Source organism: Puntigrus tetrazona, chromosome 19 (genome assembly GCF_018831695.1).
Source record: "Puntigrus tetrazona isolate hp1 chromosome 19, ASM1883169v1, whole genome shotgun sequence".
NCBI classification, from domain to species: Eukaryota; Metazoa; Chordata; class Actinopteri; order Cypriniformes; family Cyprinidae; genus Puntigrus; species Puntigrus tetrazona.
In genome coordinates, this window is record NC_056717.1 from 19497719 (window position 1) to 19525493 (window position 27775).

General features: G+C 36.2%; 1 long non-coding RNA gene across 1 annotated transcript in view; it reads right to left on the reverse strand.

Moving 5' to 3' along the window:
* Nucleotides 1-235: 235 nt before the first annotated feature.
* Nucleotides 236-27775, reverse strand: part of LOC122324126 — a 30750-nt gene continuing 3210 nt past the window's right edge. Inside the window, exons 2-4 of the long non-coding RNA XR_006247104.1 lie at nt 12194-12339; nt 2635-2699; nt 236-333 (exon numbers count right to left, since the gene is read on the reverse strand). This is a non-coding gene — a long non-coding RNA (uncharacterized LOC122324126). The remainder of the gene's footprint in view (nt 334-2634; nt 2700-12193; nt 12340-27775) is intronic.

Below are 27775 nucleotides of genomic sequence, written 5' to 3' on the forward strand. Positions count from 1 at the left end.
TTGCAATTTCCTCCTTATTGGAAAGAGATAAAAGGTACCTTCTCAAAAGACACTCCTTGTTTTGGGTCACCGGCCTGTTACAGGACTGCAACAGAATACCACTGATCTGAGACAATAGCGGATGACCAAAGTTCAGAGTCTCCAGAAACAACCGTTCTGTGTCTCTGGCACCGAGTCTGAGTCCTGCAAAGGAAGAGACAATAACAAGTCCTGAGTCTCCAGCTTTGAGGCATAAAACCAGTCTGAGAAAAAGAGATGATCTACGTTCAGACTTCATTCAGAATCTTCGTCCAGCGAGGCACCAACAGATGCAGCGCGTCCTGAGTCTCCATCCTAAAGAGACAAAGAGGATACAAAAAAAAAGGTTTTACAGGTTAGAGTTCCCACCAATTTTTTTTATGTGATGCTTTTTGACGCATGATCCAGATATCATTAAGTGTTCCCATCACTACACTATTTTCGGCCCCCGGGTTGGCGAAAGCAAAGTTCACTACACCTTTTTGTAGATATTAAAATTTAATGTAAAAATATAATTATTAAATTAGTACTAATTTAAAACATTTTCATAACATTTACATAATAATGCATGATATGTTAATAACATAACATGTAAGCTTGTATTCATTTAATTCAAAAATCACTTTAATGTCCATTGAATTAATAGTTAATATTAACATTTAAACATTACGTTAAAATACATTTAATACAATAAAATGAATCTATGAATTCAAACACTGATATGTAAACATCAGAGTTCAAATGTTCATATGTATTTGTAAAACTTGCTTTATTGATATCAAATAGCACAAATAAGAATGTAGAAGGACACTTCATAGCTATGAATAATAATAATAATAATAATAACAATAATAATAAGACAAGCAAAAACAAATAAATTACAAACAAATTCCTCACAGTGCGAGTGATCGTAAAAATATCTTATTAAAAGAAATCTATAAAAGACATGGCAGTAGTGTAAATACATTGTTTCAAATGTTTCTATTAAAGATGATTGCTTTCAGAAAACTAAAAAAAAATAAAGTGAATGTTTCATATCTACAGCCACAGCACAATGCAGGCAAGTATCCATATCTTGTTTTGGTGCTGATTGTGCTGTGCTATTATATATATCTTGATCATGCGAGACGATGTTAAAGGTTTGTGTTCCTTTTAGAAAGCACTTCCCCAAAAGCAGACCGAGCGCTGTCGATTGCCGGTATTTAAGAGATCAGATATTTGTAGAAACATTTTATTTATGAGATATGGGATATGCCATTATTAATTCATTCACTTGTCCAGCTGCTCTGCGCCGGAGTCTCGGTTATCATTAAAGAGAGAAAGGGAGGCAAAGTCACGTGCTTTATGGCCGTTTTATATGATGTCACAGTTTTATTTGCGGATGTGTGCAATATATTCTAGCGTTATAGAGCGAACGCTATCAAACAGAAGGGAAAGCAGATATCTACTCGGCAAAAATGTGTTTCAGAGCCACCGTTCAATTGTGTTAGGCTGGTGATGTCATAACGCCACCGAATCATAATGAATCATCCGTCTATGATGTCATAATTCAGCTGATCTGTAATGAGAGCCTCGTCTGTGTGCATGGGGAAAATATAATGTCTTCCTTACAGCCTCCCAGGAAAATTGCGGTCAGTTAGAGGGGAAGTTGTTGATAATAATCGCTCAGACTCTGAGGGAAATGGATGTTTCAAAAAATAAATAAATAAATAAATAAAAAATCCACCGTCTGTCCCACAGCATGTACAAATCACACACGCTCGCATTTCACCAATTCATGGGACGCCACAGAGACGCTAAAACGTTCCTCCTTTCAAAAGCACAAAACAATACAATGCACAAAATGTCCGGATGATTTTTAAATTGGGGGCTAGTTTAAATGCATATTGAAAACACAAAATAATATCACTCCATATAAAGATCTTTATGTATATATAAAAAAAAATTAATAGGAATCAAAAAATATATTTTTGATTGAATGAAGCATTACTGATCAAAAAGACAAACATACTCTGAATATGCAATATCCAAAAACAAAAAAAATGCCACAAATCTAAAACACCTTCAGGTCATCTATTTTTGTTTTTTTTTCCATCAGAACCGATTTAGACAAATGTAGCACATGGGTGCCGTCAGACATGAGAGTCTAAACAGCGGATAAAAAAAAAAACATCACAAAATCCATAATTCATCATAAAGCTTCCTGCAGAGAAGAGGCCCATCGTCTGTTCTCTCACATCAAAAACTATTTTTTAGAACGTTCCCGGCCATTTTTGATTCTCATTCTCTCTTGATTCAGATAAACTTTTTTTTCACCTGGGAGTTAAAAAAAAACACCTTATTGGTGGATTTGTTTACTATAAACACCCAGCTTTTCACATCACTGGAGGGGTGTGTATTATTTAGTTATTATTTCATAACTCTCATTCCGATGGCACCCATTCACTGCAGAGGATCCATAACTAAATGAATAAATGTCAATAAATGAATGAACGTAAACACTAAACAACCCGACCTTACTAGAATCTTTTCCACCGTACATAACCATTTCTTCACGTATGTTTTAAATACACTTATGAGGAGTCCAAGCGTCATTCGCCTCTGACAGGCTGTTACCTTTGTAAAAAGCTGGTCCGTTCATCTGTGTGCATTTGGTGGACGGGTTTGGCATAAAAACATGGCTGAAAGCAGAAAAAAAGAGAGGGCTGTCAGCAGTCAGGGTCAAAGACAATCACACACACAAACACAGAAACACTAGGGGTCTGTGCTCAATTGAAGAGTGGACAGATGCATTGGATGGAAAGTAAATATTCGGCACAGTTTGTGTCCTGATGTTGAAGCTAAAATGCACATTTCATACTTTTCAAAACAACTCTTTTTGTTTTATTGTTGAGAGCTGCCCGGATGGTTGGTTGGTGTGTGTGTGTGTGTGTGTGTGTGTGTGTGTGTGTGTGTGTGTGTGTGTGTGGGGTTAGATACTCTTACAGCTGCTGGTAGTTTCTCATCTAGCGGAGAAAGAGTATTTCTTTAATCGACTAATCTAAATAATGCAAGAATTAGAGTTCAAGTGTCAGTACGAATCATTCATGAGACTAGTGCTCTTTAACTTCTCTACAAACCAAGAACAACCGTTTTAGAAGTTGGCGGGATGATCTGGATTCAATACAGATTAGCTGTTAACAGCTACTGTGACATTTCTGTCAATTATACTACAGAAATCCCTTCACTCTCCCCGAAGAAAAAGATGTTTACAGAACAGCACAGAGGAAGTTTATGAGGCAAGACATTCACACACACAACTGTTGAGATATTTGAGATTAAAAATGATCTTTTTTCTGTAAGAACATATTAAATGTGCCAAAAGTGACACTGAATACACTCGGAATTTTCTGAAACGTATATCCATTTCAAAAGAATCCATTACAGTTTCCACTAAAATATTAAGCAGCACAGACTGTTTTCAGCATTTCTAATGTTTCGTGAGCAAAACGGCATATTGGAATAATTTTCATGGAAGACTGGAGAAATCGTGTTCAATTAATATTTATTTGACTAAAATCAAAGTCTGCGTTTTTTGATACAAGTATGTAGATCTGTGATGTGCATTTCCTGTACATCATCCCTTTATAAAAATCCCTCGTATCTTTGTTTTTTTCCCAAACGTTCGTATTCGTCGCATAATCGATTTGAATGCATAATCATGAAAACCGATGAAGAAAAACTGTTCCAGAACAAAGTGGGCAAAGTTCGTATATACACAAGTAAACCTGTTGAAGGATTTCCTCACAGCTTGAGAATCCACATTAGCACCAAAATAGAAGCAGTACGTATCTGCCTTTAAACCCTCTGAAATGACTTCAAAATGCATTACTGTAAACATGATTACCTACAACCTGAGGAAAAGCCGAAATTATTTTCCTTGCTGATCATCAACCCGTTGTCAATAGAGCAGATAAGCAATAAGTTGTTTTCAACCTAAACATTTCTATTGAAATGTGGATTTCCTATTCTTCCAACAGAACCCCAGCCGTCATGTATTATTTTGTTGCAAATACGACTCTAACCATTCCTCCCCCCTTTTGCGAGCATGAAATTACATCCGTAATGTATTTTTGAGAATGCTGTAAAGAATAATTCCACGCAGGTGTCTGAATAACAACCCGCGTCCCATTATGAAGCGCTTCTCTTTCGATGAAGCGTGTGCTGCATGGCTGTGAGAAGTCATGAATTAAATCCAGTGCTCTTTTACTGTAGATATATGGTGATCTATGTATACACACAAACACAGTGACTGTTTGTCATTGTGGGGTCGCATGTCTGGAATGTGCATCCAGGGAATCCTTTTTTTCTATTACGTAAGCTTTAATGAACTACAATCCATCTATATGATCTCATTAGTATTCATATATATATATATATATATATATATATATTTTTTTTTTTACATAAAAATACATTTATATGTTAAGCGAATTACATGAAATCACCAAACGGTAGAGCATGGCACTAATAACACCAAGGTCATGGCTTGGATTCCCAGGGGAAAACCGATCATAAAACTGATCAACTGAATGCGCTGGAGGTCGCTTTGAATAAAATCCAAACATATGAACGTTAGAGTTTAAACGCATACAGGGTTTACATAATCACAGAGATGCATATCACCAAGTCTAAAATGTAAATAAAAATAAATAAAAGGTGCTAAAAAAAAAAAAACTCTCACATTCCAGGTGATTAACAGCAAATTCTAATGAGATCACACTGGATGTATACCCACAACGTCACCTGAACGAGCTTAAAAGCTTCTCTCAAACACATTTATAGAACAAACTCATTTGCATGTGTTATCTTTTAGTTTCAATCCCTACTAATTCACCATCCAGCACAACCAGGCCCTAAATACAGTATAAATCACAGTGTGGTATAACCAGGACCTAAATAGCAAAATCAGAAACTGGCATCCAACGCAGGGCGCTTTTGAGCCATTACCTAATTTGCATAAAACTCTCATAAACGCATGCAAAAAACATTCGATCTTAATAAAAAGCACAAAACAACCCTGCAACTGAAATGCGACCGATGCACACCTTGCACTAACGACTAGCGCTTTGAAGATTTTTTCAGACATCTTTGAAACGAGCGCCGAAGTAACAGATTCTGTAATTTTGTGAAACTCAACCGGCGCAGATAATATTATAGATCACTGTCAGCGAAAACAAAGCCTCCAAAAGCAGCTTGTTTTGATGAACTGCTGTTCTTGCCGTCTCGTCGCCAAAGAGTGGTTCGTGACGCCAAAGAAATCCTCTCTCATGAGCGCGCACACACACTTTCTTACGCCTGCATTTCCTGACTGTCGCACAGTAACGCAGATGAATAATATGAATCTCTCTCCAAATGCCCCTCACTATGCAACAAAAACACATATCGGTTTTATTTATGGGAGTAATAACCGAACACAATGTCTGGAGCATTTGTTTCAGGACTTCAGTCAGCATGGATGAATTACAGAGCTGATATAGGCACAAAAATGCAAAAAGGCACAAGAGAGATAAATGGCTTTTTTCAGTTTTCTTTAGCACAGATAGTTATAAAAAAAAATGGCCTGACAAGTCCAGTGTATCAGTGTTAATGTATTTCCAATTAAAACAGAAGGATACTACAGCATTTCCTTTTAAAATGAATGAAATGCTTTTTTGTTGTGGTTTTTGTGGAATACCCATAACTAGTATTTAGTTTAACTGGCTTGTTCTTATTGCAGCAAATGATTTGGCTGGAAAGATTAAAAATTAACCAGAATTAGCTATATACTCTGCAAGCAACATATTATTAATAGTAAAAATACTGGATATAATTTTTTATTTATTTATTATTTTTTAATTGGTAACACTTTATTTTATGTTTACACCTATAAGTTGCTTATTAGCATGCATTTTACTAGAATATTAGCCAATTATTAGTCCTAATTAAGCACAGATTAATATATTTTTATACCCAATACCTAAACTTACCAACTACAGCATATTAAGTATTTATTGAGGGGAAAGTCTATACATATTCTAATTATTTCATAATTATTTATAATAGTTTAATACATTATTATTCATTTAAATAAATGTATTTATTGCATGACTTATAGGATAGAACGGTATTTAAGTAGTAGTTGAAGAGAGGGGATGGACATATCAAGTCTGTAAGCCAACAGCATTATAATTTTATTAATATATAACTAAGAGAGCCATAATACAAAATGCCTGGTGAAAAAGGATTGTAGTCATGCATGACTGAATTTTAATTTTAAACGTCAAAATCGAAGCCCATCCATTCACTGATTAATAAATAAACTCAATTGAATTTCAGGTTGTCTCTAAATCGATACGAATAACAGGATCTGAGAGGAAAAAGCTGTTGTTCACCTTTTTATATCCAGCTCTACCAGCGGGTCAAAGGTCATACACTAGAAGGTCAGCGAGATCTGATGAATCATCCTCGATTGTGTTTCCGGCTCTGACGGATGCCTCTGGACCTACGGGTGGAAAGACAGATTCCCCCGCAAGCCGGTTATCTCTTTATCTCTCGACATGGTGGATCTGTCCGATACAGCCGTTCCCGTTCATCAGCGTGTGTCTGTCAGCGAGAGAAACAACTGCTGGGACGGAGGCCCATCGCCCCGTAACAGAAGCGGAGCGCTCGCGAGAGTCCAATCAAATCAATGTCACCTTGGATGATCACTGGATATGATCTGCCTGGATCGGGCTTCAGGGGAAACAAAAGAAGAGGGAATAAATAAGACGAAGGAAGTTAGAGAGCGGCAGAGAGATCAGGCTTCAAAGAACGCGGGGAATCATGCTGGATTGGATAGAGCGAGCTGGAGACGAGCGTCGTTATCGTATCTCTCCTTTGAGAGGATGTCATCCCTGTTTTTCTTTCCTGCATGTCAGGATATTGATCACCCTGCGTCAGAGACGTAGACAAAATACTCTTTATCCGCGAAGAAAACCACTCAAGGTGAAAGCGAGATACAGAGGACATTCTCCTCTAAGAAAATCCATCACCGTTTCTTTTCCCCGTTCCTAAATTACCACGCAGCCGTATTTTAATTTCATTCAGGCATTAAGAAAATGACTCTGGGAGCTGGTTTGATTCCTGAAGGGTCTCTAATGACATGATAGCATCTGTCAGAGTTGGGAGAGAGAGTCCCAGCGTACAGGAAAGCCCTAGTAGACGCGGCTAATGAAATCTCTGTGTTATTAGCTCTGTTCAGTGTAATACCCCTAATGGGTAATTATGTGCAACAGATGTGTAGGTCCCTGCTTTGTTTACTTAAGAAGCCTGTTGGAAGAGTCTATTATTGCATCTGAGGTCAATGGAAAGTGATCCGTCATTGTGAATTAAGTATAATCAGAGTAATGCGAACATGAGAGGGAAGTTCGAACAAGTGCGCTGGAAGGTCTGAGCCAAAATGGAGGGCTCATTTTCTCACTATTAGGCCCTAACGGCGTACTTGATGCGGATATGTGTATGGTTATAACGTCTGCAAGACTCCCTTTAGTCGTTTAGATTCAGAATTGGTGCTCAGTGTTCCCTTTTTCTGAGCTGCTAGAGGCTTTAAAAGTGGACTACAGCACAAAACATAGCGGAAGAGACAGCCGATTACAACCCAATCGCATTCATTAAAACATTCTGAGAGGAGCACCTGAGGTTACAGGCAAAGGGATCTGTCATTCTGAAAAGCGTAATGAAAGTAATATGCACATGCTCAAACATTCTCATTCTACTTTTTCTGACGACTCTTTTTAGTGACTCAAAAACAGCGTAACTGGAATAGTGCGACCCTCGAACAAAAGCCACTATTAGAGAGTTGATTCAGTTAGAAAAAAAAAAAAAAAAAACATACAGTGTAATGCAAATTAGTTACTTGAATTGCTTCCGAACGAGTGCTTCTTTTTAGTGAATCAGATACACAACTTAACTAGCAGGATTAACTTGTTTTTACTAAATCAAAAATGTACAGAAAAAGCAGTTTGGTCCTGGGGTTTTTTTCAGTAAACCAAACACATACAATGCTACTTGTATAGTATGGTTCCATAACAACTGATTTACATGAGTCTCTATGAGGGTTTTAAACTAAAGGGTCTACAGTGAGGGTTTTAAACTAAATGTGGTACTAACTGGTTGATTAAATGACAAGACTTTTTTTAAAAGACACTCATTATGGATTTTCAAAAAAACATACACATTTTTTCATACTACTTAAATAGAAATACACAAGTCTATGTGGCATTACATCAGCAAGGCGTGGACTCTATAGAGGACATCAAGGAAAGAAAGTGGCATTTGGGACAGGCCTATCTCTCACTCTCTTATCTTGCCATTCCTCGTAACCTCCTCCTTCTCTAGGTAGGCCTATATTTCACTGTGTACTTATCTGGGATGACTGATGCCTGCTGAAATGAAAAAGCTGTGATTATAAAGACTTAGATTGATTTAATTAGATACTTGTCCGACCTAACCAGCGAGCAGACGCGGCATGGCGGGCTGACAACTCTCCGAACATGTCCATATTCCCCCGACACCTGTCAGCACGCTTAAAGAAATAATACATCTCTCACTCTTTTCTAAAAATACCTCCGGGAGAAAAATGTGTGAGGCTGAGAAATCTATAATTAATGTGGTCATATTTAGCAGCCGTTGGAAATATGATGTGCTCTCCGCTCTTGTTCTCTCTCGCTCGTCTTCCCCCCTTGTTTTATTTCTCGCTTTCTCTTTCTCGACTTCTCTTTCAGGCGGGTTTATAGCGAGGAACCTGATAATCCCAGCGTGAATGAGGCTAGGCGTGAACATAATCAAAGCATCCGAGATTTGTCTGCAATTCCATCATATGTTTGACAGCTGACTGGTGTAATTAGCGGCCGAAGGGTTTTCCATCCTTGTGGGGAACCACACGGAGTGAAGGGAAGAGAAGGAGAGAGACACTGAGAAGACCACAAGTATAGAGGACTACTGCTAATAAACACAGCTTTATAAACGCCCTGGTCCCTTTATAGAACATACCATCGTCGATACCACAAACTGGTGACCTATAAGATTAAGACTGGTCTCGCTGATTAGTCTGCAGCTTATTCTGGCCAAGAATCGCCCACTCAGACAGGAAGAAGCCACCTGACTTACATGAGAATTGATCGACCACAGTTTCAACAAAGTGAAGGCTTGCTTAAATGAATGGTGCGCCGTGAACATTTTTGGAGTTTGAAAATTAGCAACTTAAAGCCATGATGAAAGGTTACTCTGAAGGCTTACTAAAAGTTGCTATGCAATTACTTGTTATTCTGGTGTTCTGAATGGTTGCTAACGCATTGCTATGTGGTTTATAGAAGTGGCTCGTATGTTTTTTTTTGGATTGATATCCTTTTCATGTCAGGTGAAAAGAAAAATGTCTACGATATCTGAAATGCTAACCGATAACATTCTCAATTTGCCAGCTCCCCAAAACCTTTTTTCCCTCGTCTTTGTCTGGTAAGAATTTATTTTTACTGTACAAACAACTTTGTAATGTACTTTATATCAAATAAAAAACATCCAGTGCAACTAGTAAAGCCTGATTTCCAAAGACAATTGATTTCGATGAGTTGTCTCTTTATAGTGCATAAAATAGGCCTTTTTTTGGAACCAAAAACAGACCACACAATCTATAGTCTGATTTTTAAACGAATGTAATAGTTTAAAAAACAAAAAAAACAAAAAAAAAAACAGCACTACCCAGTTAGCATTTTAATTACTTGAATGAGCCATGTCTTTTCAGCGATAAATACATAAAAAAAAACAAGCACAGCTGGTATATTCTGATTCCTTTATGTTATATAAGTTACTATATAGTAAAATTCCTGAAAGAGGGTCTCTAATATAATATACAATTCAGTTTACAAAATCAAAAACACAGTAAAATATATTTTAAGGTTTATCAGATACTTAAGAAAAAAATAACAAAATGTTTAATCTTGTATTTAGAGAAATGTAATTAATTTTCCTGGTGAATTATTAGGTGAATAATTTTTTTATTAGGACAAGAAAAGCAAACTTATTTCAAAGTCAAAACAATGTCATAATAAGTGTATTCCAGAGTAAAAACCAATGCACAATGACTTTTGGAATGTGCATAAACCAAGCCAATCAGACAACTACTTTGAATTTTAAGAAAGTGCCTCAGTTCCTGTGTATAGACTGTCTGTCAGCGTGTCATCCGAGCTCGACGCTAGTTAAAGATGTTTTTTACAATTTACGGAGCGATAAACAAACCCAGTAACAGTTTGCTGTTGTCAGATGGAGGCAGTGATTTTCTCTTAGGTTATGATGGAGAAAGGTTATAGCTGTGGCCTCATTAATGCAGCTCACACGGATTCTGCAGCAAATGTACCGTGTGTGGTCATTAAAATACACTTGACCTTACACCGGCACGCTCTCCTCTGATTTTCTCTCGCTACCTTAAACAGCAACCTTTTCACCTGTGCATATATACCTTTATATAAAAATATATCTATACTCCAAATAGCGAAGCGAACGCCGAATTCCTCCCCTTCTACAAGCTTTAATCATCTAATAGGCTCAGCGATAAACGAGGGCTTAGAGGGCAAACGCGTGCGTTCACATATCCTGAGGGTATTTTCCCATGCATCTGTGTCTAATGCGCACGTGTGGTGTTGAATTCAGACGCTATTGCATGCACGGGTCAACAAAAACACGCGCGCATACACTTAAACGACTACTCCTTGGGCCGTGTCTATTTATTCCAGGCCTGTATAGACTGGCTGACATGTCATCTTATGGGCAGTAATGAGTGTAAATGGTGTGTATTCTGATTGATTGTGGCAGGGAGGTGGATATTCCTGGAGAAGTTTAACAGACACGGGCTGATGTGACCTGGCAGTGGAAAGCATTACTACTGGAGGTGAAATCTCTGTTTGGCAGATCCCTCCTGCGGCACATGGCAATTAATAACTGACCTTTAATATTTCAGCATGTCTCAGCTGTTTGTCTCAAGATGGACGCGAGATAACCGTCAAATCAACAATATGTCGGAGCGCCTCACAGTTGCATGTAACATCCCTTTTGAGGAGAGAGGTGTAGATGCGATCGTAATGGCGTGACATTTAGAACAATAAAAATTGCATTAAAAGTATTATACTCTGGTTGTACTTAATTATATTACATGCAGTATATCGTTTAAAATCCTGGTAAAAGTTGGCAGTAAGAACTTTTTTTTTCTACAATTTAATAAATTGCATATATTATGGGTCAAAGACATCAAGATTATTTACAAGACATTCAGCAGTTTTATGTCCACAGTAAGCAAGTTAAATGCATATAAAGTGTCTACTTTTAAGGTTTCAAATACGTTTTTGGTAAAAAAAAAAAAGAGGCCAAATTTGCTCGAAATAAATGTTAAATAGTCATTGAGTGTAGCACAATATTTATGTAAACATGCTTGTTATTATTTGTACATATTAAAATATAAACAGTAAAAGAATAAGGAAAATGAGTTTTAAATATTTAAAAAAATAACTGAAATATGGGTACAACCTCGGTTAGCAGCAAATTAAAAAATTAAAAAAAAGAGCTAATTAGCATTTGGGGTTAAACTAAAGTGTCATAAATTGATTTTTGTTGCAAAAACACCTGACAAGGTTGTAACATTGAATGATATTTCAGAGGGTAAATTTAGTATCAAGTATAAATATTATATTTATTTTTGGTTTAGAAAGACAAAACTGCAAGTCATTTAAACAGAAAACTATTTTTTGGGGGTTGGGGGGTAAAAACAATTTAAAGCAGAAACTTATTGTTTTTAAGGTAAAACCCCTTTTCGTCTTTGACCCTTTTACATCTTAAAATAAACTGAAACGAAAACCATTATTTGAAATTTCAGTGATATTTCAAAAGGTTTTAAAACAGCGTTTTCGATTAAATAAATGATCCCAATGCAGAGCATACGAGACATCTTTAATAAAAACATGAACATAATCCTACCGACCGCAAACTATTGAAACATTAAACTATGCAATACATAGAAACATGAAATCATAAGACATCAGGTGACCGCTGTAAGCAAACCCTCGTGGTCTTAAAGGTTCCTTCTGTGATCTTTCGAGCTGATATTTTGAGTATTCTGATATTTTTGTACCTTGAGCCGTGTGTGGTTTCCCGCAGATGTATTAAGAAAAGAAACGCTCTTCTATAATGCATTGAGAGTATTGACTTCTCCTTGGTGCGCTATTTCCTTGTCCTGACAGGTAAGAGAGATCCACCCCCCTCCGGTCTCTAATGCACCTGTCAATCAGAGAACAAATTCAATTTAGTCTTGTTTGTGTGGACATAAAGAGGGCATAGTCATGTCAAAAAAAGAAGGTATTAACTGCTATCACTTGGATAATAATGCATTTAAAAAAGCTTATTGTCGGTAAGAGGTTAGACTGATCGGTCAGAGAGATTAACACACGTCCCCCGAAGCTATTCATGCTCTTACAGTTTTACGAAATAAAGTCATATTGCTGTATTAGGGGATTGGGAGGGTTTTAATCATTTATCACTTAGAAAGAAGAAACTGAACAAAGACGACAGATAAATCTTAATATAAAAGGACAACACAAAGAGTAAGAAAAATATTTTACGGCACGAAAAAAATTGAGCTTGTGACCCCGTTTTTAACTAAACTGAACTAAAACAACTGGCCTACAAACATGCGTCCATGCAGCAGTTCACAAACAAATATATTCATGTTTAATTATTTTTCTATATACGTGTTCAAATCTTACCAAGGGAATTCCATAAGCATCAAGGCCCCTAGGCAAAACTAAACAGCAGGTTCCTACCTCTAATAAGGTCCTACAGAGAAACAACACACGTTTACCGTTTAAACAAAGATAGCAACACCATTCCAAGTTCAGCTCAGAGGGGTTTTGGTTTAAAAAAAAAAAAAAAAAAAAAAAATCTTTAATTAAGATCACGGCAAAACAGCGTCTTTCACGCTAGACGCATTCCCTTTAAAAACTGTTGGTTTGCCACAGCCACGCGACAGGAAAGGAGGAAGGACACAAGAAAGCTTTCAGGGACCCAGAGACCCTGACAACAGAGGACAGCTGCTATCCAAATGCAGAGAGACAAGTGCAAAAATCCCATTCAGACTCATTAGGCTGTGACATGTCACGGTGCTAAGACTGTTAACGTTACTCGCCTGGCATATGAATTTTTCAGCTCGTGGCTGGTTTATTCATGGCGACCCGTGGCAGAGACATGCTCCTCTCAGACACCTGTGATTGAGGTAAGCCAGGGGTCATCACCCAGAAAACACACCGTTCCGCATTCTGCACCTGCGTGATGCCTTTTGCTTTTTCAATAAACAGATATCAATCTTTCATTAAATGAGGCCCGACGCTGGATTCCCATTGTTCCCGTCAATGGGAATTTCTCTGGAAGTGCTGATTGCAGATTGGCCGTTTTGGTCATTGCTTTGATTTTTTTTTTTAGCTAAAGGTTATTACTTTACCGAGTCTTAAGATGCACTGTTTTTTCATTTGGCCGGATGATAAAATTGTTACGCTGAAGGACTGGAGTCGCATCTAGAGACAAAAAAATAAATATCAAAGGCCGTATGCACAGAGCAGCTAAATCCAGTTGTCACTTCACCTTTTAACGCTAGTGTTGAATTAACTCGCAGAAAATGCAGGCAGCATTAACTGAATTGGGAAATTCAACACAAAACCAAAACCAAACTGAACAACTGATTGTAAACGTGTATTTAAATGCGCATCACAGTTGCAATGCAAGACATCAAAGGAAAGGAAGTATTTCTTAACCGAATGTTGCCAGATCCTGCCTTAAAAAAAAAAAAAAAAAAAAAAAAAAAAGCTAATAAGAACAAGCTATAATAAAGTGCATCTCGAAAGCAAATGCAAATATTGCAAACTAAACCTTTGTTACTTCACTTTTGAACGCATGCAGCTCGTGAATGTATTGGAAAACAAAACATCCTGCAGTTCACTTACTAATCGTTTAAGGAAATTTCGCATAATACAGTAATCACGAAAACCGAATAAATTATATTGTTGTTCCTAACATTATACTGTTGCATCGCTATTATTTAGCAGGTAATGCATAGCAAACACTAGATACGTTTCCAATACCCTTCAAATTGCGCAAAAACTGAAAATGACGATTGAAAGTGTGGCCAATGGAAAAACATCAGTTTCACAACATCTGTTGTTATCGCGAGAGGAAAGTGTTATGGTCACACAACACGGGTTGACAGTAACAGCATCATTTTTCAATAATATTTTATTGACATAAAATACTGTATATAGAAACACAGCTCCTTATCATCCCTAAAACATCAATCCAAAACGCTCAGAAAATTCAGAAAGCAAACAAAAAAGATGCAATGACGCTTTAAACTCCAAATATTTCCCTTTTGACGCCAGAAACATTTTTAACGTTAACGTTTACATGTTCTTTTTTGTGTGTTTTGGAGACGACGAGGAGACGTAAAGGAGAGCGATACTGGCTTTCCACCGTCAAAGACGTTAGACAGATTTAGCTCGCAGTGCTAATATAAAGGGTCCCGCTACACAGAAATGATAGAGAGGAATAGTAATATAGCCTTTATGATTAGATAGGATCCCGAGGGAGGAGTCCGATAGTAGACAGACGAGAGATGTGCATTTACCTTGAACTGAAACACATTATTATTGATGAAATGACACTCCCAAGCACTTCATCTCTGGGCTTCTCTCCCTCACACATACAGCACTCGCTATTTATTGCTCTAAATTTAACTACTTTAAATGGATCTATGAATCCCAGCCTATATTTATTAAACGAGCAGACAACTTTACTTATAAATTCACAAATAAAGAAAAACATAAGCAGTTTATCATAAAAGAGCATACCATGTTGCGCTATATAATTTCCAATACTTAATTATCAGAAATAGCAAAATCGATTTATATTACCTAGCTTGTTTGCTACGAAGATAACTTTTTTTTTTTTTTTACTTTAGTGTGAAATGTTGCTTTCCGAGCATAAACAATATCTGCCTTTCTTTTAAATATCTGTCTTTTAAAATTCTGCCAGCATGAAGCCTACAAAAATGATTGGTAAGGGACTACAACGAGTCACTTCCTGGGTTTGTTACATCACAAACCCAGATAAACCCCATCTCCGGGAAGGGGACAATGCTAAAATCTATTCATACAGCATATGAATCATGAATCTGTCTTAATGATTCTAATGGATTCGCAAGTTTCAAGACCGATGTTCCAAAGCAGCGGTTCTTAATTTCTTAACACGCTTAATTTCTCATGATTATACACGGACGCCTGTGAGGCTGCCGCACTGTATTAAAGTTTTAAAGGGATAGTTCACTTTCAAACTAAAATTTGAAGTTTATCAGCTTGCCCCAAAGACATCTAAGGTGTAGGTGTCTTTTCCCTCATTAGATCTAATTTTGAGATTTTTTTTGTCAAACCGTCTGTCTGTTATATAGGGAAAAAAAAAACATGCATAGAGAAATCCAAATTAATACATACCCCATCTTACGATACATTACTGGCATGAGACACAAAACAAGCACTTTATGTTCAGAAAAACTGACAGTATTTATATAGCCTTTAACTGTATAAATAACGAAAAAACATCCTGTTGTAGAATAAAAGTGTGTGTGTCACTGTCTAAAGGGATAATTCATCTTTTATTAGGGCTTTTTCTCAGCAAATATTGCTACAATTATTTTTGACATGAATTGAGAAAATCCTGTTATTATTAAAAATATTTGTAAAAATGTGTGTGTGATCATTTGTTCTCACATCAAGCACACACATTTGAGCTTATGTTTACCATATTTAATTTGCATATGATAAAAAAAGTAATGTCATTTTTAAGTTGAAAGGTCAGTTTTTTCTTTAGCAATGTAATCAAGTAAAAGTAGTCAGTTTGATTGTACTTGAGTAACGTGAAATTCCCCTGAAATGATACCCAAGTAATCAAGTAAAATAACTCAAATATTTTACACCTTTGGCAATATATATATATATATATATATATATATATATATATATATATATATATATATATATATATATATATATATATATATATATAGTCGGAGCCCCGAGCAGGTTTTTATCCAAAGGTTTCGCTCCAGTTCCGTTCTGATACCGTTAACACCATGGGTCCAGGTTATGCACAAATCCACCCAGAATTCACCTGTGCCTTCAACAATTAACAAAACTGTTAGTATTAGTTTCGAAGGAAGGAGCTCGTGAAATATTCACAAAAGTAAACCAACAGATCATACAGGTGCACAATTCCTGTCCAAAAACCAGATAACGATGTTGAAGATGAACAGGAATGTGGCGATACGATGTCAGTAAGTATAAGGATTCTCATTTTAATCTTAAGAGACACATCATGCAGAAACATCCGCAGCAGTCACTGAACAACCCCACGAGCGTGGAGCCATTTCACCGGAGTGAGATAAAAATTGGTCGCTACCCGCTCACCTACAATTTTATTTTATTTTTTTTGTATTTTCTACTTTCATTCTTATTTTAGTTGAAGCTTTAGTACTATTAGTATTAGTAATATTTAAGCGTTATTACAAGTTTTTGTTTGCTTGCTTGTTTTTTGGTCTGTATTAGTTTCATTACGTTAAATTTCAGTTTTAGAATTTTAGTTTTAGTTATTTCAGTACTTCAAGTTAAACAATGAAAATGACTAATATTAATATTTGTTCTGAGTTTATATTTCAGTTAGCATTTCATTTGTTTCAAGTAACCTTTCATGGTTTTTGGTTTAGTTTATTATAATAACCCTGGATGGAATATAATTTTATCCAATGGGATTTGATCAGACGGAAACACTATTAGCCAATAATTTTATTCAGAGGAAAATTTTAAATCGGAATTCAAGTTCCATTAAAGATTCTAGAAGAATTTCAATAGACGCTTGTCAGTGTAAAATGTCAGTATTAATGAAAAGCATTATTTTTAATTTGGTTCTGGTATTTAAAAAATTATTTTTAATAAATATATAAAATAAATAAATAAATATATAAATATAAATATATATAAATATATATAAATATATATATATATATATATATATATATATATATATATATATATATATATATATATATATATATATATATATATATATATATATATATATATATATATATATATATATATATAACACACACACACACAAACCAAAAATGATTTAGACATCAGATATAATTTTTTAATTGGTTGGTCTAAACTGGCATTATCTTATGTCCTCAAATTTAACACCTAATTTATTACATAGCTTTCTTTCAAAGTTGTCCGACATTATCAAGATTTGTCCTGACACTTTAACTCTCGAGTTTGTAATATTTTATTCCCATTTTTTTTTATAATGTGAGAAATGTTAAAGTTGTCTGAACAAATTTAGCTTTGACTGTGTATAAATAAGAACAGCGTGATGAATCGCGCATAGCAACAAAAGGGTCATTTATTAAACAATAAATTGAGTCAATTACGGTTTTATATTGTCTTTAACAGCCTGACTCTCATTCATAAGCAGTTGTGAGTGGACCCAATATTTCTCTCAGCATGTCCGTCCTCGCAGAGGTGAAAATAAGGTATGATTCACTCTTACTACGCCGAGGAGAGGAATTTGTGTTGGCAAGGTCTCTGTGCACACACAGGTCCGCCGAAGAGAGCGCTCACGACCACAGACAGCGACCGACAAAACAAATCAACAGCTCACGTACTGGAGCCGCAGAACAGAAAGACAGCATAGCCGGCAGCTTACGAGAGACAGCTGCAGTCCTTCCAGCGTGGAAAAAAATAAAGAAACGAGATGAAAAGACTACCAAGTTGGGTCAGATCACCAGCCGCCTTTTCATTCATTTTGCGCGTTTGCACAGATTTAGACTTTAGCCTACTATATGCTTATGATAATACAGCCCAGAACTTGAGTAAACTTCCAGAACGTTTCTGGCAGGAGTTACTTTCTTCATTCTATATTTGCTGTCAGAACTTAGCACTAGTGTTACGGACGTCCAAACGGAGCTCAATTAGTATTCAATTTGGATCAATTAGTACTTTTTGGGAGATTTTAACAGAGGTGTTTGTGTTGCACGTCATAGGAGACGGTGATTGCATCCGTTAATTGTAATTGTCGAGAGAAAACTAGTTCATTTAAGGCTTTGTTAGCTATTTTCAGCTTCAAAAATCTACATGGTGTTGAAGTTGTTCTGAATTATTCTCTGTGCGTCATAAAATAATCTTCCGCGTGAAAACAAGCTCGAACAAGCAAGCGCTGACGTCACCTCTGGAGAAAGATTCAAGCTCATCTCGGCTGCCAGGCTACTCTTTTTTTTAACACTCCATCTGTAACTTTGACGTAAGTAACTGTAATTAAATTACTCATTACTTTACTGTGTTACCAAGTAAGGTAGTTTGATTACAGTAATCTAATTACTAATATTTACGTCAAACTCTGATCCTAAGCAACTGCTTAACAACCCCTGAACAAAACGGTATTGGTATTTGTTGCTGAACACCACATATATACATACATATATATATATACACACACACACACACAAACACACACACACACACACACTATATCACCCCCGTCCTACTCAAACATACTAAAAACCATAGCAATCATTCTTAAACAACTTAGCAATTACCTAACAACAATTAGAACATTTCAGCAAATACCAGGTAGTTTCTTCAAAAAGAAAAAATAAAATCATCTTTCAAAACAGTTAATTAGTTAGCTAATGAATTAAGAAATATGTTCTAAATCTGCTGGAAATAAGCAGCTATTTTATGCACTCATACATTGGCGCTAATACACAAACAGCATTTCTGTACTTTCTCTTTTATTCCTCATGCAACGCCTGGTCAGCACTGCCAATAAATAAATCAGAATCTTTGTAAAAGATTGCTTGTTTGGGCCTGATGGCGTTGAAAATGAAAAATGCTTTGGAGAAAGCACATTAGCAGTTTAATAGTCGATATTCCATTAAATCATTTATAGAGATGAGAATTGCAAGTAATTCAATGATTCTTTACCAGTGTTTTAACCGATTTTCATTCCACACTGAATCGTTCAGTGCTTTTGATAGAAGAAAAAAGAAAGACTTCTCATTTCCTTTAAAATAGACTGATAACAAAATGAGATCAAATAAGATCATTTTAGATTTTAACTGAATCAAAACATTTTTTTAATAAATAAGACAGTTACAAACTAATAAACTGTTGTTTTTACGTTAATTATCCATACCGATACATATTTAGCCTTTCAACATTATTACTAGCATTATGTAATACCGATGCTTTATGAATATTTATTAGCAATATTTTTAATTAAAATAAGTAAATGTTTAAAAATGGGCATAAACCCAAAGCATGAACTAAAACGCACAAATTAAACTGCACTGTAAAAATTGCTTTCATTTTTACTGTAATACAGCACAGAAAAAACAAACGCAATACAATAAACCACGCATTAAAAAGGTACACGTTTATTTTTATTCTTTAAAAACGTAATTTAATGAACTTAAAAATGATTCTGCGTCTATACAGCGCTTTTTTCAGTTTCAGAACTTGACTAAACTTCACTTTTCTGACAGATGACGAGCCTACAGCCTGAAGAAGCGTGAAAGTCACCTGAGATGCGTCTCGTCCGTGTTATTTTACTGATTTGACTTCTACAGCTTCTGTGATTAGTTCATCCATCAGGTTGCCACGCATGAATCAATAAGCTCAATCCAGAGCATTTATGTTCTTGTCTAGTGACCTGAGAGAAAGTTATGATCCCTTTTCATCTGTATAGCTTTCGCGGAGGAAGAATTCTAGACCGGTCTCTCTCATAAGAATGACAAGGGGGAAAAAAACGTGAGTGTGTAATTAGCCCGTCAGTGTTATCAATCACCGTGCTGCGACAGGCTCATTTTTTATCATCAATTACCTCGAAAGCATTTGGACAATGATCAGACCCTGGCCGTCTTTCTCTAGCTGAGGCTGTCAACGGCGTTAATGGAATTTTAAATCTCCTCTGCGGGGATCCACTTAAAGTGCAAGTCCCAATTAGTGAGAGGGTAATACGGCTAATCTCACAGGAGACCGTGATCAATAACCCAGCCGAAATATGGGCCCTTCCGCGGTGGAGAGCCATTTGCTCAATGGATGGCTACCGCTCTCGAATTCAACAGGTTTGGTTGGTTGACCAGAAGACAGTGAGGGACTGAGACTAGAAAACAGCAAGGGACTCATAAATCACAACAACTGTCAAATAATATGTAGTTATGTGACTTGTGCTGTTTATGGAATTTTTTACATGTGCTATATACATACCACATATGTAAACTTTAAAAACTTATTTTTTTTAAATTTCCGGTCCAGCTTTCTCATTTAACTAGACTTTATCTAGTTTATTTCTGAAGAATTTGAGTCGCATTTTCAGCATTTCATGTAGGCTAGTCTTCTGGTAGGGACCTTCTGGCCTTGGGCCAGCTCTGATCGCACAATATATGCATCTCATCAATAAAGCCGTTTCTTTGATTATACAAAAATAGCAAACAAATATATCACAAATGGTAAATCTCCATCACCTGTTTTCAAATGGAGCGGCAGTTAATAAACACAGCCGTACATCACTGACAAGCTATGCAATATCGATTTCAGTTTCGCGGGGGACCAAATGATGACTGCCACTGGTCATTATTACATCCAGAAACAAAATGCTTCAATCGCTTAGTTTTTCTCTACATCTGCTTCGATGTCGAAACAAAAGCGGACTGATGACAGCTCATTCAGCGCAGGTTTAATCAACAGTCGTGGGAGGGGCCTGGCTCTGTGTGACATCACACAGCCAAGAATCTGAGAATAGCTTTATCTGAGAAAGGGGTTATAATTTTGGACACTAAAAAAAAACACTGGATTTTTATCATTTATAGGGTGGTTGTGTACACACACTGCCAAAACACGCAGAAGTGAATTTAGCATCCAATGACCCCTTTAATCACATCCTTTCAATTAAAAAGACTAGACTTAAGGTTAAATCCCATAGCAAAAAAGTTTTGAGATTCAGAATGGTCAGAGATAAAGGTCACCGTTTCAATATTTTTCAGTAACGGTGAATGCAGCATGACATTTTTAAATATACAAGCGAATACAAATTATCAATACATCACAAGCAAGCGGTTATGAATCTTTTATGGGCAAAGTACAGGCAATGATTTCAAACCAACTCATAAGTGTGTTTACACTAAACTGAAGACTTCATAAAGGTTTCAAAATGCACCATGCAACTTTTAGTATTGATGAGAGGGTCATAAATATTGTATGAGTTAAAAGAAACCCTAACGCTCTTGGATTTAGGATAGCTTTTTGAATGACGTACTCACAATATCACATGCTTTGTCTAAGTCCGTAAAGGCTTCGGTTTAGGAAAATTGAGGGACTCATGAGGGAGTTTGTTCAGTCAAGTAATATAGGAACAGCCCAAAATTAGCTTGCCTCAGCCACGAAAAAGCCAAAGATAGAATTATAATTCATTTCTCCACTGACTCTCCTCTTCAATTTTAAATGAAACTTCGTTGACTTTCATGTTTGAGGAATCTTCTCTCCACAGAGCGCAATCAATACTACCAGACAACAACATGAATTATTGATACGCATATCCATATTTCCTCTGTCTGTGCTGCCGCTGAGAGCTACGGCCTCATTATTAGAAGACTAGCGTCTTTGCTATGAATGGTTCTACGCTAGCAGGTTAAACGCGGCATCTTTCAATAGATTAAGCGCCATTAAAACTACTTCAGCGTGACATGCTCTTCAAGGTGCCATCGGGCTGTCAAGGACACGGGCATAATGAGCCCAGACTTTATTTTCCCCATTTAAAAATGCCTGTAGACAGATGAAAGGTGAGGGCCCTCAGCCAGCCGCATGGCAAAGTGCAGTTTAGCAGCACAACGAGGCCAGTCTGTCAGTCATACGTTATTCCCGACAAGATCGTTGTGTGTATTAAGAGAACTTACTGTCACCTGAACACGTCTGGTTGAGATATATGACAACATTTTGTCCTCAATGGAACTTTGCAGCCGAAAATAACACAAAAAGTGTCACATACTTAAGCTCAAATCCTACCAAAGGACGTCAAAACATACAGTTGGAGTTTTTAAATGTGTTTATTAGACTGTATAAGCAGCATTTCAGCTGTTTTCTATAAACAAAAAATGACTAGCCTTTTAAAAATGGCTTTTATTTTCATTATGCCTTATCAACTGCTTTATTTCAGTTAGAACGTTTTTTTGGGTTTCTTTTTTTCAGAATTAGAATTAGTCCAGAATTAGTTCTGGCCGCATAACATATGAAGTTGGATTCGTATCGAAGTGATAAAACATTTGCATAAATATATATTCAAATCAATTCAACACAGGTGATGCATTCTGGGAAGCGTGTTCTAATCTGGTCCACAATGTACGGATGCAACTTGATTGGTATCTTTTTCCAAAACTTTCAAACAAAGCTTTGTCAGGCAAACATTCAACACAGTTCATATTCACAAATCTTCTTTTCTATATGAAATATCAAGAACAGGGGCGGACTTACCCATTAGGAAAAGGTAGGAGACTGCTTCGGGCCCCAAAAAACCAAGGGCCCCCTAAAATGCTTTTCGTATAGGCCTAAGCAGGTCCTGAATTTTGATGTGTTCCTGGGCCAACATATTATGTTGAAAAAAAAACAAATGACCATATCTTTACACCTAAACCTAAAAAATGATAGATGAATGTTAATGATACAGAAGCACCAAACACTGATTGTAAGCCTTAATTTCACACAAACAGGTAGAGGTTCTTCAAATCTGATTGACAATGTTGCTCTTGGGTCAAAAAATTTTGCATATCTGCTCTTTCAGTTAAACACAGAATTCTAGAATTTAATTAGTCAAAACTTGCATCTCAATGGTAAATCAGTCGCTACTCTGTGGCCTACAACATTAAAGAATAAAATAATCTAAAATGTAAAAGTAAAATGTACATGAAAAATGTAGAAACATTGGACAACTTTGACGCACCGCTGTGTAGTAACAAGCATCACAACAAAAAAAAAAAATTTAACCTCAAGGTTGATCTTGGTAAATGTGGGCAAATATATAGGGCCCCATTCCTATATTTGCCCGAGGCCACAAATTTACCATTTCCCCCCTGGCAATAACGCTCTCACATTACATGAGTTCTCACACAGTGAAAAATACAACGGGGAGCAAAAAGGAAATTGAAAACACACAGACAGAGAAGACAGAGCAGGTTAATTCTGATATGTAACAAGATCTCAAGAATCACAGCTTTTAAAAAGGTGTAATTTAAGGAATTCAAACAACTACTACCGTTTTGTGGCTCTTTAATGTGTTGTGACAGATCACTGTATCGCCTCAGTTCAAACACATGAACCGATCATCTTTTTATATTTACTTAAAATCACAGAATTAAAATGAATAAACATCAGATATTATTGTTATTTCATTTAAACTTGTGGAACAGACCGTTTTTAAAGTTTAAGTTCACTGAATTTATTCTACTCTCCTGTAAGCTACCACCTTACATTTACATTTAAATTACAATCCTTAATCATGTTTTTTTACCACAACTCCAATTTAATTCAAATTCAATTGGAATTTAAAAATATATTTTCAATTTAATTCTGAATGATACATACCCCTGCTAGAGATGCATGCAAACACGGACGTGAATTTCATGCCACACTGCAGGACAAAATCAACTAGTGAAGGCAAAAAGATGATTAATACTCGCTTGAAAATGCCCTTTTAAAAATTTGGATAAATTTGAACCTAAAACTCAGCTATGCCATTAAATATCTATCAATCACTCAATCAATATATATATAAAATATCAGTATTTATGGAAATATTAGATTTAGTATTAAAGTCTTAGGAGTAAGCCAAAAGAAAGAAAAAAAAAATTAAAATCACCATATAATTCACACTCTTTATAGACACACACACACACACACACACACACACACACAGATGCACACAGTCTAGCGTCAGCATTTATTCCCACACTGTATTGTATCTGAAGCTCTCCATACACTGCTGGTCATTAGTAATTGTATTAATCAACACAATGTAATCAACTTTACTAATGATCGTTCCGTCTCGTTAAGAGCCTTCCTCATGTTTTATTGAACACCCAATTAGACGGAGCATTCAGCGGTTAATTAGCATGCCAGGGCTCATGTTGTTGTTGTGGGCTCCCACTGTGTGTCAAACAGAGATGTGAGAGGATTTGCCAGGGGACGTTTCAAACCGCGCTACTGTATGGGAATGCCCTACTTCAACTTCAGCTTCTGTGCTATCACATAACAACATAAAGCTTAATGTGAGGCTCAACAAGGTCTTTACAATAATTCTACTGCTACATCTTCTCTGTCTAAATTACTTCTTATAACCACTTACATAGAACACTGACCTCATCTGTTATGGAGATATAGATATAAATAAATAAATAAATAAAATGTCAACATTTATAGCATGTATTTTAAAAAATCTTGGTCGTTATAACATTTTATGTAGTTGATATTTTTAAGTTAAAATGAAAAGAAACGAGATAAGTAAAAAGGTTTTTAAAACAGGGGCACTGCTAATTATGTAAGAACATCTTTTCTGTTAGATGAAAGCATCTGCTAAAAATATAATCTGTAGAAAATTAAAGCTTTCATGCAAAACGTGGTTCTGTGGTATTTCTTACTAATTGTACAGAGAGTGTTATAGATGGGATATTTTATGGTCAATGTCAAAAATGACTCCAGATGTCAGTTGATGGTCATCTCGCAGAAGACCTGATGTCTGGCCATCGACTGAGAATTAGAAGCTTAATATGATCATAGAATAACGTGTCTGTTTTCATTTCCATCCAAGCATGACTTATTATTTTAAGCTCGAATTATGGGTGGGAAAAGGTCACAGTTTGTCCCAAAAGATAAAACACAACATGATGAAATTGAATTTTCCTTCAGTTCCTTTTAACACTGTTGTATTTCAAAAGAAATAAAAAGGAGGCATCAGTAAGGAAAGGAGCATAAAGCAAAAGTCTGAAGAGTAAAACAGCAGAACCTAACAACAGAAAGCACAAAAAAGGAAAAAGCAAAAACAAAGAGCTCAAAAAGTAAAAGTAAAAGAGCAAAAGAAACAAAGAATCAAATTACTGAAGACAAAAACAAAACAATAGAAAGGTCTTTTTTAAAAGACCAACTGAAGGATAATTTCAAAAGAATTCTAAAACATCAAAATAAGCAATTTAATTGAGTCCCAAAAGAATGAATACATATGAGTCAAAAGAATAAAGAATGAGTCAAAGTAGTAAAAGAATAACGAAAGAAATAAGGAATGAGAAAAAGAAAATGAATCAATCATGAAATTACAAAAAAAATAAGAAAAGTGCATAAGAAAGAAAAAACAAAGACCAAAAGAATGAATGACAAGAGCAAATGAATGAGGAAAGAAAAATGAAGAATGAACAGAAGGAAAGAAAAAAAAGAATGAATGAATGAATCCTGGGTGAGTGAAAGAAAGAGCAAAGAATGATGAAACAAGAATGAGGGATAGAAAAGAGTAGATGGAAAAATTAAAAAGAATGAATCGCAATAGTACAAGAACAAAGAAAGAGTGAATGAGAAAATGAATCACACAAGACTGAAAGTATGAGGAAAGAACGAGCAAAAGAATGATCAGAAGGAGGAAAGAAAGAAATAATCAAGTGCAAGTAAAAGAATGAGAAGAGAAAAAAAAAATCAAGGAAAGAAACAAAAAAGAGTGAGTGACAGACAGACCAAACTCAAAGATTTTGGACTTTTGTTGAATGTATTCACTCATTCACAGACACATGAAGTGTGAGAGTAATTCCCAGACACGGGATCAGAGATCTCTCAGCGGCAGCCATTAGGTTCACTCGCTTCACACCTGACCGCCGTGACAAAAAACACACGCTTTCTATTTCATGTTGGACTTGAGCTTGAAATAAGGCCAGTGTTGATGGGACAACAATTTCTGAGAGCGGAATATCGCTGCTCTGCGTCTATGGAGAAAGCGGCTGCTACCTGCACGGCTCGTGATAAATGAGAGCAGTCCAGAGAAAACGGGAAATAAATGCTTCAGAAAATATTGCTTTACAGAGCTCAATGGGCTGACTTCTGAAATGATCGTTATTTATGAGCAGAGGGCCGGCCGGATGACACGGCAAATTATTTTTGGTATATTTCATACAACGGGGATGGCAGTCGAAAGCAGACGGGTACGGTCAGTGCCAGAGAGGGCCGCGTCCAAGGGAAGGGGTGAACGAAATTGGTCAGCGAGCGGTACGGGGCGGAAAAAAATAGAAATCAATAACCAATCTACGGGAGAATAAAAAAAAAAAAAAAAAGCAGCCCTCTGTGTATCGTACGGAGAGGTTATCATAGCGGCTCCTGTAAATGAAGAGTCCTCCAGAGCGGACGGCCGCTCCGAGATCGGTTTCACGGGGTTAGCGGGGTCGTGAAACGGCCGTCACTACGGGATGCATTAATGTCTTTCCAGCTGCTGCATGCTAGACGCAACAGCAACCTGACAGCAAAAATGTGTGTTAATGTAGCGGATCGCGGCAAGCGTTTCCACCTCAATGCAGATATCGAACACCTGGAGTTGTGCTAGATTAAACTAAACTCTCTGTGGCGATCAGTGTTTTTCCATAGCTCACTGAATTCACCTGGAGCTGTATTTGAACAGTATTTTTAGAAACAGATTTATTATTCCAATCAATTTAACTTAAAGGAATAGGCTCGTTTTCCGACTCCCTTGAGTTAAGCAGCTGACTTTTACCGTTTTCAAATCTATTCAGCCGATCTCCGGGTCTGGCGTTAGCACTTTTAGCTGTAGCTTAGCATAGATCATTGGATCGGATTAGACCGTTAGCATCTTCCTAAAAAATGCCACTCATTTTCCATCCGTCTTAGTGCACAATGTAACTACAGAAGAGTCAAGTTTTAATAGGAAAAATATTGAAACTCTGTAGTCATTTTTAGCGAGATGCTAACGGTCTAATCGGATTCAATGATCTATGCTAAGCTACAGCTAAAAGTGCTACCACCGGACCCAGAGGTGGATTAGAAAATGGATTAGAAATATATAATTTAAATCAACATGCACCAGATACAAGCCAAAATAAAATAGATAAAATAAAATTAAGTTGTAGGCTAAAAATACTGGATTCTTTCGTTAAAAAAAAAAAAAAAATAGAATACATTATCCAAATTATTGTTTGAAACATTGATGGATGTCATTATCTATATAATTCTAGAAATTGAGGTTCTTATAAAATATTGTGTCCAACGTTATTCAATTGGCAAAGCGTTATTAGACAATAGACAAAAGCACACACGCATTACGCAAACCGTTCATACAAACATATTACAGATTATATATACTCATGTACACAAATCCATTAACCATATGCCATAACACACGCAGTCATTTTTGGAGAATTGACATTTGAAGTCATGTTAATGAGTTTCACTCTGTTTAATCTAAATTAATATCAGTAACAAACTAGACTGAGAGTCTGCTCTGATTACAAATGAAGAGTAGAGGATGAGACTCTCTCAATCCTCCAAGAGTCACAGAACATCAATAAACCTGTTTACTCTGTGTG